The following is a 14757-nucleotide window of genomic DNA, read 5'->3' as shown; positions in this document are numbered from 1 at the left end:
CTTGTTTAGGAGACATGGGTGCATTGGTGGCGTGTCACACACTGCCAGGACTGGGATACAGCAGTCCCATGGCTTGGCTATGTTCTTTCCACAGCTGGGAAGACATAGGAAAAATAAAAAAGCATTTTTAACCTGTAGCCAACACTGGTGAGAGAAAGCCAGGCAAGGGGAGGAACAGCCTCTTGCCTTCCCACCAGCAACAGATGCTCCCCCTACCTTAGCAGTGATCTTTGCAAGTGAAGTTACAGGTAATTTAGAAACCAGCAGACAAAAATAAATCACCTACTTTTTTTTTTTTTAGAGTAGGAGCTACAATCATTGCAACAAGTGATGAGATTGTTCTCCTGTGAACATCTCCTCATTACATCCCAACTAAGGTGCTCAGGCACCTTTTGGGATAGCTGCAAATTATATAAAAGCCCAGCCTGAGTCACAGCAATTAATCTCTGCATCAGCAGCACCACTCACTGCTTTTCCTGCCTCTTCTGCACGTGGTTTTCTAATCAACCAGCTCAGCCTGTTCCCATAGAAACCAAGCAGCACATCACTACAGAGTCACGGCTTCTGGGTTTTTTTTAAGTTATCATCAGATCTTTATTCTACCCCTAAGAAAGCCATGCTGATAGCTGGAATTGGGGATGGCCACTGTGCCTTGACTGCCAGTGGAAAAGGAGGCTCAGCTGTGAGTGCTCCCATGCATGGCACCTGGGGAGCTCAGCAGGCTGCAGAAAGTTTGCTGTCAGTATAAGATATTGGGAAGAAATTCTTCACTGTAAGGGCGGCAAGGTGCTGGCACAGGGTGCCCAGAGCTGCTGTGGGTGCCCCATCCCTGGAAGGGTTCAAGGCCAGGTTGGACGGGGCTTGGAGCAACCTGGGCTGGTGGCAGGTGTCCCTGCCCATGGCAGAGGGGTTGGCACTAGATGATCTTTAAGGTCCCTTCCAACCCAAACTATTTGATGAGTGCATCTCCTGAATCTATTCCAGCTGCAGCTTTGCCTTTTGCATCTGCTGTTGGCAAACATTTGTTTCTTCTCCAGTTGATGTGTGCTTCTGAATGGGAAGTTGTCCTGGCACTGAAACGCGCTGCAGTAGTGAGCCGTCACCTTCCTCCAGGGGAGGAACAGAACCAGTGTTGTGTGCTTCGCTGGGCCAGATCTGATGAAAAACGTGGAGCAACTCCAGACCCAACACTGGCTGTGGGTACCAGCACCAGGGCTGTGCCTGTGCACAGCCGTGTCCCATTGCTGCATGGCTGTGTCTCATCACTGTGTGGGCTGGGTGCCATCAGCCCGTCACCATGGCATGGGCTGAGCACCTGCTCCTGGAGCAGCGAAGAAATCAGGGTAATTCAGCTTCTCTGCTGCCCACATGTGACCCTCTCCAAAGCCCCCCACTGTCAGGACAGCCCCAGGAGGAGGGCTTGGACCAGGCTTGGTCGCCAGCAGCAGCCTCTTCAGCATCTTCCTAGTGTTCCACAGCTGTGGGTTTCAAAGGGCTTTGGGGAAAGGAGGCAACTACCCCTCACCCAGCCCTTCATCCAAGGGAAATTAGGTTTAAGGTCTCCAGTTTGGGTGCACATCTCAGGGGAGAAGCTCTTAGGAGCAAATGCTTTTAAAGATGCTTCTAGAAAAGCTCCCTTCCCTCAGGTGCCTCAGGCTGGGGCACAGAGACCTGGGGTCCTGGGGAGGCCCCTCTGCAAGGAGCCAGGCAGAGCTACCCAAGGATCCTGCTCCACTGGGGAGAGCAGCAAGAAAAAACATCTCAGAGCTGCATCTGCCTGGAAACCTTAGATGTTTTGCCTGGAGTTTTGTTTTTTCCATCAAAAGCTGCTAATGTAAATATTTACTGGCAACTATTCCCATTCTATTAGTGACAGAGCTTTGTGAAGGCTATGTTTCTTAGGGAAATACTTTAAGAATCTGCTTGATGTATTCAAATCATCTCCAATGTATTAATTTAATTTTCTTTTATTTGCAGGAGTGAAACTCCTGCACATATGGCTATGCTTATGCAACTAGTTGATTAGATTTTACATTTCCATGTGTAATTTATGGTAAATTGCCCACAGATTTTTTAAAAACCTCTATCCTTTAAATATGTCCTGAATGATCTCTTCCATGCACTTTATATAGAACAAAAATAGGGTGATTCTGTATTCTAAAGGGACACCTACTGATAAGAACATGTTGCATTTGTAGTAGTTTAAATGCAGGATATAGAAAATGCCTATCTTGCTGGGATTTTAAAGCCCCACTAAAATGTATTTCAAGGAATCAATCAGTACTGAGTCAGTGTACAAGAACTGCTTTAATAAATCTAAATAGATGTGTCAGGCTCTAAGTGAATTGCACATTAAATAAAATCTGATTCTTCATCGAATGTATTGATTGTTATCATTAAAAGCATATTTGTTACACTTTCTGAGCAGGGGGCTGATCGAAATAACAGCAGCAGACAGCACCGCTGAGCTCGTGGGCTGCAGCAGGCTCTGGAGGGTCGCCCCGCGTGTCCTGCTGAGCCTTGGCAATTCCTTAAAGCCTTCGTTTTACACTGGAGAAACCTCAGCCTTTATGTCTTTCTGTTATACGTGCCTTAAAACACGAAATCATGAAACAGAGACAGATTTTGTGAGCAACTCTGAGAAACATAAAGGTCGTCATCCTGTGCATCTTCCCAGCTCTGGAAGAGAGCCCTGGGGCGAGGCTGGGAGCTGGTCCCCAGGGTGGGAACAGCTCGTGCCTGGGCTCTGGACACGACACCTTGCCCTGCGCCAACCCGAACCACTCAGCCGTGGCCGTGGTGAGGCTTTAGTTCATCGCTTGTACGCAGATAACGACTGTGAAAGTGCAGCAGGTTGAATGCTGCACTTGGATTTCTACGGTGGGTCTTGGTAAACGTTCTGTGATCAGTTTTGCTGGGGAATGCACTTGGCTGCCAGCAGTGCGGAGCGGATGAGGGGGTTAACCCTGTGCATCATGTGCCAGCCATGACCAGAGCCTAATGCCACTGCGATCCTATCTGCCGGTGCCCCAGCAAGGCTCCACCACCGCTGGTCACAGCAACAAAGGCGGCGTGAGGGAGCGGAGGTGCTCCCTGTGTCGTGAGCATCCAGCATGTGCGAGCTGGATCGTGTCAGTGCACAGATCCCAGCCAGCTCCGTGCACAGGTGCTGCAGGGATAACGCAGGCTCTGTCAGCAGAGTACTGCGATGTGTGTTTTTTCTTCACACATTTCGCTTTCACTTGCCCTTAGGCTTTCTTTGACCCTGTTAAGTAAGCAGTTTGGGACAGGTATTCCATAAATATATATTCTCCCCAAAAAGCTGTTTTGCAAGTGTGGATTTGATGTACAATAAGCTGTTCCAATGTCTGATTTATAAAGCATATGAAGTTTCTGACTGAAAAAAATATGATTAATTTCTCAGGTGTCTCCCTGATTTATTGACCGTGTGGCAATTTATAAGTCATGTCAGCAACTTCATAAGTAACACAATTAATTCTGAAGTTATCCCTGCGTTATCAGAGTCCTGTGTCACTGATGAATACGTGATGGGTTTGAGTTATAGGTTGGCTCTGAACTATGACTGACTCTGAAATAAGTCACAAAGCTGAGTCATAAATCACAAGAGATGGATCTGGGTACACCGCTGAGTCACAAGCGCGTCGTCGGACCGCACACCCCGATTTACGGGCCGGTGAGGTGGCGTCTGCATTATCTCATGGCTTGTGAGTAAAGGCCGAGGTGTAAATCTGTGATGGTGCTGCCAGGGGGGCGAGAAGCAGCAGGCGCTGGGAGCCCTTCGCACCCGTCTGCGCTGCCCGGGAAAGGGCAAATGGGGCAATAACCTCCAGAGAAAGAGGCAAAACTTGGAGGTGTGAAACACCACTGCTCTGTCATTAGGCCCCAAGGCAGGCTCCTCCATCACTGGAGCAGCTCCGGCACCGATCAAGCAGGGAGTCACGCTGCCAAGATGCTGCCCTGACCCTGTGACTGGTGCTGGGAGCAGCTCCGGGACACCCCGTGCTGCCCAGGCTCCCCACACCAACAGACCGAATTAATCCGTCATTACCAAAGGTGTCCTGTCAGCCCTGCCGGGAGCGGGCAGCTGTGGGGCAGGGAGGGTGGGAGCACCGTGATGGGTACAGCGCTGTGGAGGGCACATTGCTGGGGTGGGACGGGGACACCACCAGCAGGTCTCCAAGGCAAGGGTGCTGATGGAAGGTGACACCGAGGGCAGGCACTGGCTTGCTCTGCCAGGCATTAGCAGAGGTGGCTGCTGCACCCTCTCCCCACCTCCCTCCCACTTGCCCTTTGGCAGCGGAAGGAGGTCTTCTCTACAGGAGCTGGTCCCAGGCAGCGCTGGGCTCTAACAATAACCCCACCTCTACAGCAGAGCAGTTTTTCTCAGGAAATCTACCTGGACATGCAAATGCACTGAGCTTATGACTTTCACTGTGACTTAGCGTTTGCCTAAATGAGAGAGGGTGGCTGGCTGTGTCCTCGGCCGGCCGTCACCAGCGGGCGACATCCCCATCACCCACCAGGGTACACGCACTCACTGCTCGCAGCCCCGGCAGCACGCCGACATACGCTCAGCACTCCCGCAGCAGGGTGAATGGACCCAGTGAGAGCAGCAGTGCAGCCGTGCTGGCCCTGTTGCTCATCTTAATGACCCCAATTAGCAGGCAGGGGCACGAAGGGGGTGCACCCCCCCCCCCCCCGCCAGCCTTCCCCGCCCCCACCTCGCTTGCGGACACACGGCACTCAGAGGCAGGAGATCGGCCCCTCGTGCCCTGGGCGTGCACTGATGCATTTGCCACTGTGCTGCTTGTGTTTGCACACGCGTGTGCGCAACTCGTCAAAGGTCAGTACGGAGAGCCTTCCCCTCGCAGGTGAATAACTGCAGGTGTGCCCCACATCTCTGTTCTCGCCTCTCTTCCTGGGGTACCAACTCTACAGCAAGCCTGGCTGGCACTGGTAGATATTGTAGGCTATTAATTAAGATGTCATTTACAGGCCCACTGGGTGACCTTAATTAAACTATAAAGAGGCAAACACTAATAAGAAAGATGATATCCCTGTGGGTGGTGAATCACGTACATGAACCTCCTAGTGAGGAAGCTTTCCTTCACCTGACGGAGACGGGAGATCTCCCAGCTTGCTGCAAGGACTAAGCCTGGTGTCACTGTTGGTGGCAGAGGTGGCAGCTCCCCTGCCCACGAGACACCTTCCTCCTGCACCCACCGCGTGGCAGGGCCATGATTCCTCCTCCTGAGTGTGCCGGGATGGGTAATTCCTGTGGACTTCACGTGGGCAACAGGACAGCAGCCTTTCCTCAGAGCATCAGACACTTCCTTGAAGGACCACCAAGATGTGTTTCCCTTCTCCTTTCAAGAATCTTCTCCCCTTTCAGCTCAGCAGGTGCTTACCACAGGCTGGGATGGAGATCACCAGAAACCACGCCGGCGCTGCGGATGTACATGGAGCTTTTCTGTTTGTTTTCCTTCCTGTGCATCACTCAGATGCTGTTACACTAAACACTCATTTCATATTCCCAGGAGATGAGGGAGATGTCATGGGAGACATTTACATTTGTAAACTGCAATCAAATCTAATTTAAACCAACACAAATACTGATTAATAGAAGAGGGAACCTGATGCCAAGTCCCATGGCTCCACCCCAAATAACAGTGGTTTATTTTTTAAGAGGCAGATTTGCTTGTTCTCTTTCATTCCCAACATCTGGCAGCACATCTCCAGGTCCTGGCTCCGAGGCAGCCTGGCAGCCACGCTGTGTTGGGAAGTGATGCAGGGGAGACCATCTGACAGCTGGAGGTTGTTCTACCTGAAACACAGCTTTTCTTCAAAAACTCACCACTGGGACATCATGATACGAGATAAGCTCCATCCCCATTCTCATTTTGCACTAGGTCACTGGTTTTGGTTTATTTCATTAAAGCTGAATTTATTCCAGCAAAGCAGTTAAAATATTCATTACTAGTCTTGCCACCTTTAAGACTCCCCGTTCCCTGTGTACCAGCCCTAATTGCTTGCTCCAGGCAGAGTGCTGGCATGCCATCTCTCCAGCTGAGGTCTTGCATGGAAAAGGTGCTAACAGGAGGGAGTCAGAGGTGTGGAAACAGCTCACAGCAGAGTGAGCTGCCACACGAGCACGTTGTCAGCAGCCCCGTGATGCACACTGGCAGCAAGGAAAACCCTTCACACGTGGACTTGGTGAGAAAAATGCAAAGCACATAGCTTGCTGAGCACAGAACATTGTACACGGAGCATTGAGCCGAACCGGAGGGAAATGGTTCCAAGTGGAGCAGAAAGCCAGTTTGTATAAAAAGCAAATTATTGATAACTGTGGAGACAAAACAAGCAGAACCACCGGATGGGGTATGAGTGATGGACGTTCCTAGGAAGACAGATTTGGAAGTGGTGACTACGGCATCAGCCATCAGCTCTGTCCTGGAAGAAGCGGACCCACCTGCCTGAGCACCGGTGACGGGGACCTCCCCCATCAGCCCTACCCTTCCCACCCAGCAATGGAGACCAGAGAGCAGCAATCCCAGGAGGGGCCAGGGGTGGTGGTGGAGGTGGGCAGGGGAGCACAGCGGGGAACAGTGGGGACATAGAAACAGTCCTCAGTGCTCCCCTCCCACTTCAAGCTGCTTCTGCAGACCCTCGGCTCCGTCTGTGCCCACAGCCTGATTTTGAGCTGTGGCTTTGTATTGCACCCAGGTAGCTGCCAGCATGAGAGGACACTTCCCTGGGATGGACTGCAGGCAATTAATTAATGTCCATGAAGTGGCTGTTATTACAGCAGCTCATCTGGCTTCTCCCTTTGCAAAGAGCCTTCACTGGGATGGTGTCTGGCAGTCACTGTTCTCAAATCACAGTTTTTTCACGGTGAAAGGCTATTTTCTCCAAGCAGCCAGCAGGGATTTTATTGTTTAAATAGTGTGAAATCCTTCTTTATGAGGCCACTTGCCTTCTGGTCTACAAGAATGGCCTTTTGCAGCATCTAATGTTCCCTGTTATCCCTGATGCTATTTGTTAGAGAGACAGTCTGTCCACTCCGGACCCTGCTGTCCTGCTCTTCCGTTGCTAACCCTTGAGGATTTAAAGATGAAATGACCGATGCTGCAGGGGAGGACCACCAGGCGCTGCACCCACAGGTGGTTAATCTTCCAATTTCTTGCAAAGGATTTTAACAGCATTTCCTTGTGGAAACGGGAGGTTTGCTCCACTGATGCCTCCTGTGCTCAGCTGTGCAAGGCCTCCTATCCAAAGGGAAGGTGAAGGAGCCAAACGCGAACATTAATCAGCCACCGCAGCCACAGTGTGCGCATGCCTTTTCCTGGCACCAGTGTCAGTGAGAGCCAGAGACAGGGGCTGAAGTGCAAGGGGGGGGGTATTCCTGGCCCCCCCCGCCCCGCCATGCCAGGGCACTGCAGGATGAAGACATGTGTGGGCAAAGCCCCGAGTGCTTCCTAGGCCCCAGCCAGCATCAGTCTCTGAGTGGGGACTACACTGACGTCGGTGGGTTCAGGGTGCAGACACCCCGTGCAGCAATGGCACCAGCTCACCTGTCAGTATGACTATACTGTCAGTATTCCACCTTCAGCTCAACTTATTAACCCAGTGTTCCTTTCAAACAAAATATCACATTGCTTAATTATTTTTTAGCTAACCATTTGCAAATGCCATCAATTACTGAAAACATGATGCCGCTGCCTTTTGCGAGGCACTGGAATCAGGCTCCATGTCACCCTCTGACAGGAGCATCGTAAAAGTGCATTAATCAAACTGCATATCAGTCACAAAAATTGAGGAGTAATTTGTCAAAGTCACAGCCGTGCTCAATAACCGTTTGGAGATGACTAAGTAATTAATCAATAATGCATTCTCACCTTTTCATTTCCCTAGGTTGCTATGGCTTGCACAGTGGAAGGGCTGGAAAACAACAGACCAAGGTGTCCGGTGGCTTTAGAAACAGCGGCTGGAATTTCCTGGGGAGTTAATTCATCCCGGCCGGGCACCTTCCCTTCTTTCCCGCACACCCGCAGGGCTGGGACCCCCTGAGCCGCCTGGCAGCCCAGACCTGCGGGGAGGCTGCACCGCACAGCCTTAACAGCAATGCTCGGAAGCCCATTTCAGAGCAGGGGGCACCAAGCACCTGGACACAAGCAGAGGCGCCATCAAAGGGACAGAAAGCATTGCCCAGGGCTTGCATTCCCGACTGGACACCTGGACAGACCCTGCCCAAACCCGTTGGCAGGCAGGGTGCATCACCACAAAGCTGGACACAACCTCCAGTTCCATCAGTCAAACCCAGGCTTTTAACCCAATGCTCACCCCGTAATCTAAATAACTGTTTATCAGAGATGCTGTTAATTTAGTCTAAATTCTTCTTTCTTAATGTTTTTGAAATAACACTCTCTAATGCGATCCAAGAATAACCCATTGGTGTAATGAAAAAATTTCCCTGTGAGGCTAAGCTGCTGCTTCTTGAATGGCCTAAAAATGGCAATTTGATTAATAAAATGGTCAGATTTGCAGTATCGAAGGGCTTTTCAACTCAGAATCAATCACTTCACATCTATTACTCAGTGCCAGATTCACTGAGTGCATTGTTGAACTCATTGAAAACTGTGTTAGTAATATTAAGTAATTAGTAAGATTAATGCTGTTGCAGAGCTATAACCTGGGCAGAATCCAGATCAATTAGAGGTAATTATCTTCTGCCCAATTAAATCATTTATATTCTGTTTTTCCCACTGTTTCCCCCCCCACTAAGAAAGATTCCCTTCCTCTGCACGGTACACACGGGCTGAGCCACCAGCACGGCGAGTGCCAGCCGCAGGATGTTTCAGCAAGACACCGCTAACCAAGGGAGTCCCTCCTGCTCCTGCTCCTCCTCCACCAGGTCAGCTCATTTCGTGCATCCAGCCCCACCACCACGCACACTGCCCACCCCGCTGCCCGGCCAGCTCAGGCAGCCCCGCGTCTGCTGCTACAAAGCCAAAATATTTTCAGCTGAACTCACCAGTTCTACACACTGTTTGGCCCGGAGGGTTGATGCAATAACTTATGCATGATCCTGGCTTTCTAATCAAAATTTCATTATTATAAATGATTGCAAAAGTTTTCATATTCTACATTTTGTCTTTGCAGAGAATTTTAAGCACTCTTTAATTTTGTCCCTTGGTGCTGGTATGTGTAATAATCCCACTGATCCATATTCATATCCTCCCAGTTCCTGCACACATTTCACAACTCATGGAATCACTTTCTTAAAGAACTGAGTATCCACAATATTTATTATTGTAATTAATGCAACATGATTTCAGTCCCTTTAATAATCACAGGACATGATTCCCAGTGTATTTAAATAAGTGATTGACTTAGAGCTCACTAATATGAATGCATCCACAAGTATTTAATTGGATCGTTACTTGATCCTGGCTCCGTGCAGTGTATCATGTTACCAATAAATCAATTATGCATCTCTCTGCTCGCAGCATCTCTCCTGATGGCTCAGAGGACCAGGCTGGCTGCAGAGGGGTGGGTGCACCGGCCCCCAGCTCAGGGCTTTCTGAGGGAGAAAGTGATGGCAAAGGATGTGTCCAGTCCTACTCTGTGGGACTCAATGCACAGCCAGCTCCCAACACACATGGAGAAGCTGAGACCAGAGAAAAGCACATCATTAGAAGGCAATGGAGCATGTGCTAATTTGTCCATGTTTTCAGTTAGGAGGCATTTATTAGGGATGTCTGACTTATTCATATTCAGGTCAACCTGCTAATATTATATTAACCTCTGTTGCCACTGATGTGCATAGGAAAAATTAAAACCACACTGCACAGGGATTTTACATGCCGCTCGAGGCATCTCCTGACCATGCTCAGTGCACCGCTGGCTGCCCACCTCAGTGCCCGTCAGCCTGGCCACTGGAAGATGCTGAAGCTTCTTACCAGCACAAGACAGCACATGGCTGGAGCACCCTGTAAGCAATTCTGTCTCACAAACCCAGGGGCTGCCCTGGTGGCCGAGTCCTCCCATGCCCAGTGCGGGTTTCTTCTCCCCAGAGCATCTTTCAGTGGCTTTGGTCCCTGCGGGCAAAAGGGCTGCTGGAGCAGCAGCAGTGCAGCAGACCCTTTCAGGACAGCAATGCCTGCTTTGTGGCTCTGAACCTGAAAGGAGGGGATGGGGACCCCCACAAGACAGGCAGCAGGGGATGCTGAACGATCCAGGAGAGCAAGTGCTAGATCATAGACTGAATGCTCCTGCAAATGTCAACAAAATCATACACATATTATTTTTACTTATTTGACCCATTAACTAACTACAAAATTTCTCAGTAATCCCCAGCAGATGAGCATCAAAGAGAAGACCTATGGTCCTAGCTAATCCTTTTATTAAGAAGTAATGCTATAGAAATCAAATACCAGCAGTAAGTCGAGAGATTAACAACAGGCTGGGAAACACACAAATTAAATTGCATTCTCCCCTGCCCCAGCCAATGGCTCGATTTCTGCTCTGGTCACTGCAGCCCACCCCTCCCCCCCCCCCCCAGCAGGAAAACAAGGTTAGACGTCACTTTATAAAAATGAGACTCTACTTTAATCCCTGATGCAGTCAGTAAACAGAACCTACCCAGGAAGAGCCGATGCCCATGCAACCCACACCCCATCTCCATGTGCCTTTTGCCTGGTGAGGGGAGAGTTCTTTTCCAAATGTGCAGGGATCCAAATCTGGAGACAGAGCCATGCCCAGAAGAGATGAGGGGCAAGTGCTGCCAGGCTGGTGGCAGCAATGACCACGTCTGGGGCTCAGCACCCCTGCCTTTTCAACCAGCTTGGGATGGGAGTCAGGGATGGGGCTTTGCCTGCAGAGAGGTGGGACATGGGCACTGCTCTCTGGTGCGGTGACACCTCTGCAGCAGTCCCCGGGCTGTCCCGCATCACCTGCCTGAATGCCAGACAGGGGGACAGGCCCTGGGTAGAAGAAAGATGATGTAAAGAAAACGGATAGCAGTTCTGTTCAGTGCCAATGGAGTAGGGGGTTCCTGCAGGGAGGGCTGTGCCAGAGCCACTGGACATGGCTGGGGTCTCCTGAGCAAGTGGCAGCGGGAACCAGTGTCCCCAGGGACCCTCCTGAGGCATGGCAGGAGCCAGACTGCTTGCAGAAGGGCCAGGTCTGCAGGTGACCCCAGCAGCACCGTTTGTGCCCTGACTCTGCTTTTATTGCACAGCAGCATCTGAATGAATATTTTATTCATTCCCTTAAGAACATCTCCACAAATGCACACTTTAATAAAACATGAGGACGTGTGTTTAGAAGAGCCATCTAATGCTTCAAACAGCCCCATCATAGCTTATTAACCAGAGCAAACACAGTGCAGTTGTATTTTTATCTTGGTGACTCTAATGGAGTCCCACCACGTGCGAGGCAATGGGAAGGTGCCCGCAGCCCCATGTCCCGGCAGCGGGGCCTGAGCTGTGGCTGCCCCAAGTGCCGGGGCACAGGGCAGTGCATGTGAACACTGGAGCCATTCACTTCACCCCCCCCCCCACAGTCAAACAGGGATGTATCTGTGAGCATGCCAGAGAGGAAAAAAACCCCAACCATACAGTGTTTCTTAGCGAAAAGTATTAGCAAACTAGAAAAATACTGAGCCAGATGCTCATGTGCAAACATGCTCATGGACAAGTGCCAGAACAGCTGCAGACACCTTCCACCTGTTCGACTCGCATAAGCTGGATGAGATGGACTCTACCGCTCCTCTGATAAGCCAATTTTGATTTTCCGCGTGTCTAAATATGGCATGGGAGCTGCATAGTAATTCTTTTTCCATAACTGAGGTGATTCTAGCAAAAAAAAAAATGCTTCTGGAAAAGGCAAAATATTTTCTTGTCCTTGTTTGACTTCATTGTAAAAACAGCAATAAACCAAACGGCCAGAGAGGAGTGAGCTGAGCAACGGCAGGAGGATGGAGGTGGCAGGGGTTACTTCTGCCTCTTCCTGCTACAGGAAAGGGAACCAATTAAGTTGGAGAGAAGGAAATTTAAAGCCAGCGAAAGAAAACGTTCCTCCGGCTCTACACCGGGCTGTTCAACTTGCTGGTGCAAGAGGCCACTGCAAGCAAGTTCCCAGTGAGATGATGTAGGAGCAACACTGGCAGAAGTCACAAGGGTGGCACTAGCTACAGCAGCGGAACTCCAGGGAAAGCAAAGGGGATTTGGGGAAGGGCATGGGCCAGCTCCGGGCAGCAGGCACTGCAGGCTGGGTGAGGGAGGGGAGCACCAAGGCCTTGGCTTTTGGAGGCATCAGCTGCTTCCACAGTGACACATGGCTCACGGTGCAGGTGTGCGCAGCAGTCCCAGCTCGGACAAGGTGCGGTCCTCACCAGCAGCATCCTTCAGAAAACTTCTGCTCTGGAACAGCTTTGCATTACTGCTGACAGGTAGCACTGATTTATAAAGCAGAAATAAATGAGTCTGCTCTGCAATTTCACCTAATTTTGTCTCCCATTTCAATTTGCCATCTTTCAGCATAATACTGGGTGGTTAATTATGTTTCCATCTTATTGCTCAGATAATACCCCCCTTGTACTGCACATCGTAGCTACTCAAAGGGTTTCATTTTACCTTTCATTTCACCTCCTAGCACAGCTTTAAATTTAGTCAGCTTGTAATTTTGGGGTATTTTATACATTATGCCTTTATTATTGTGAAGTAAAATGGAATCCTTGTCTTTTAATTCACTCTCTAATAATTCTCTACCAAACCTTATATAATACAAAAGGCTTTTTTTTCCTAAAGACTAATTGAACGGGGTGTAATTATAATACCCAGGGAGATGATATTGAAAGTACCTTAACTGTGACAGTTTCCTCTGACTAATCGCCCTTTCAGCAACTTGCAAGCCCTGGCTGCGCAAGCTCCCCAGCAGTGACTGTACTAACGTGCCGGGACCGAGCTTAGGGGGCTTTGGGCACAGTGCTGCTCCTGAGTCAGGACCTCGAGGTCTCTGAGCTGCTGGTGCAGCCAAAGCAGCATCTCTCCCCTCCAGAGACCAGCGGCATGGTCCCATGTTGGAGAAGGGAACAGGGTGTTCAAGGCAGCTGAGGGCCATGGCAGTGGCACTGTCCCACCACAGGAACAAAGACATGGGACATCTCACAGCCCTTTCCATAGGAGCAGGCGTCCAGCAGCCACAGTGTGAGGATGTTCCCACCTCCATCACCCTCTTCCTTGGGGTAACGCTCCTGCTAGAAACGTTCTTCCTGTTTGGCCAAAGGAAAGCATTGAAAATACAGAAAGAGAGCACAAGGGAGGAGTGCCAGGAGCCGAGGCAGGAGCATCCTTCCCTGGCTCCCTCCAAGAGATGGGAGACAAAACCAGCATTACTATGGGCTGTAGCGCTTTCCTCTGAAAAGCATTTTACCTGCCAGGAGGGGAGCAGTGATTTTCTTTATTTGTATACTTTACTGTGATAGCAGTATACAACAGGCAAGGTCAGCGCTCAGCAGACACCAAGGGGCTATTTCCTCACTAAACCGTGTATTGCAGTAAGTGAAAAATAAGCATTAAGGGTGGCTATTATGCTGACAATAAAATGTTTTTATATCAATGTAGGTGTCGAGCTCAACACTTCTGCAGAGTGGATCCTTCCCATTATGAGCCAACTACAAATATGCTTAGCCAAGCAGGGATGCTTCCAGTAGCAGCCCAGTGTTTGTTATTAGAAACAACAAAATTCCACTTTGCATTCAACAGCTAGGGCTCTTGGTGGAGGACAGGCTACAGACTGGCCCTGGAAAGGGGTGGCATCCGCAGGGACATTGCACTGTGGTGTGGGAGCTACTGTACAAGGAGAAAGGAGAGGACAGAGGAAGCTCTCAGCAAAGCATCCTGGAGAAATTAAGGCATGTTGCTCTAGGATTGCTATGAGTTAATTAGCCTTCACTGGCTAGAACAGGCTTTCAGCTCTCCTCCAGAGCCAGCTTTCTTCTTTCCCTCAAGCACACACTCACACAGGCTGTAGCTAGTATCGGAGGGAAAGGAGGTACTTAAGCAGAGCTCACCAGCGTCCAGCTCAGCAATCACTTGAGCTAACAGGGATCAGGTCTGGTGGGGGGTGCAGGCACCTGGGGATTTCCAGGTGCAGCTTATTCACAGTTAAGCTTCTGCCACCAAAGCTTAGCAGACACAGCAGGGATCTGCTCCCAGAGTGGCACGGTTCAAGCGCCCTTTGCCACCAAGTGTGGCTGCAGCAGGCACACATCAACACCAGCACCCCTGCACATCCCTGTGCTGCTCACCTTCCCACTGCCCATGGCCCTGATGAGCCCTGGCTGCTGCTTTCGATCCAATTTGGAATCACTCATTACTGGCATCTCTCTGGTTAAACTTCCTTGGCCAGAATTCACTCATGTACAGACTAATCCTAAAAGCCTTAAGAGCAGGGCCCCCAGCAAGGGCTTAACACCAGGGAATAACCCCTCCAGAGCCCTGGGAGGGGATGGAGGGATGGGACGCCCTCCCCACACTGGTGGGGTGAACTCAGTACCTGACCTGAGGAGCAGAAACGATTAAAGCTCCCAGCCTGCTATCAGTTGTGAAGGGCAGAGCAGGAGCACACAGAAGAAGTCCTTGTACATCCCCATGGAGGCAGAGGACAAAGTGCCATCTTCCCACAGCTGTGCTGAGCCTAGGGGCATGGAGAACCCCACCAGGCAGACACGCA

This window comes from Falco cherrug, chromosome 16, assembly GCF_023634085.1.
Source record: "Falco cherrug isolate bFalChe1 chromosome 16, bFalChe1.pri, whole genome shotgun sequence".
Taxonomy (NCBI): domain Eukaryota; kingdom Metazoa; phylum Chordata; class Aves; order Falconiformes; family Falconidae; genus Falco; species Falco cherrug.
This window is presented reverse-complemented; position numbering follows the sequence as displayed.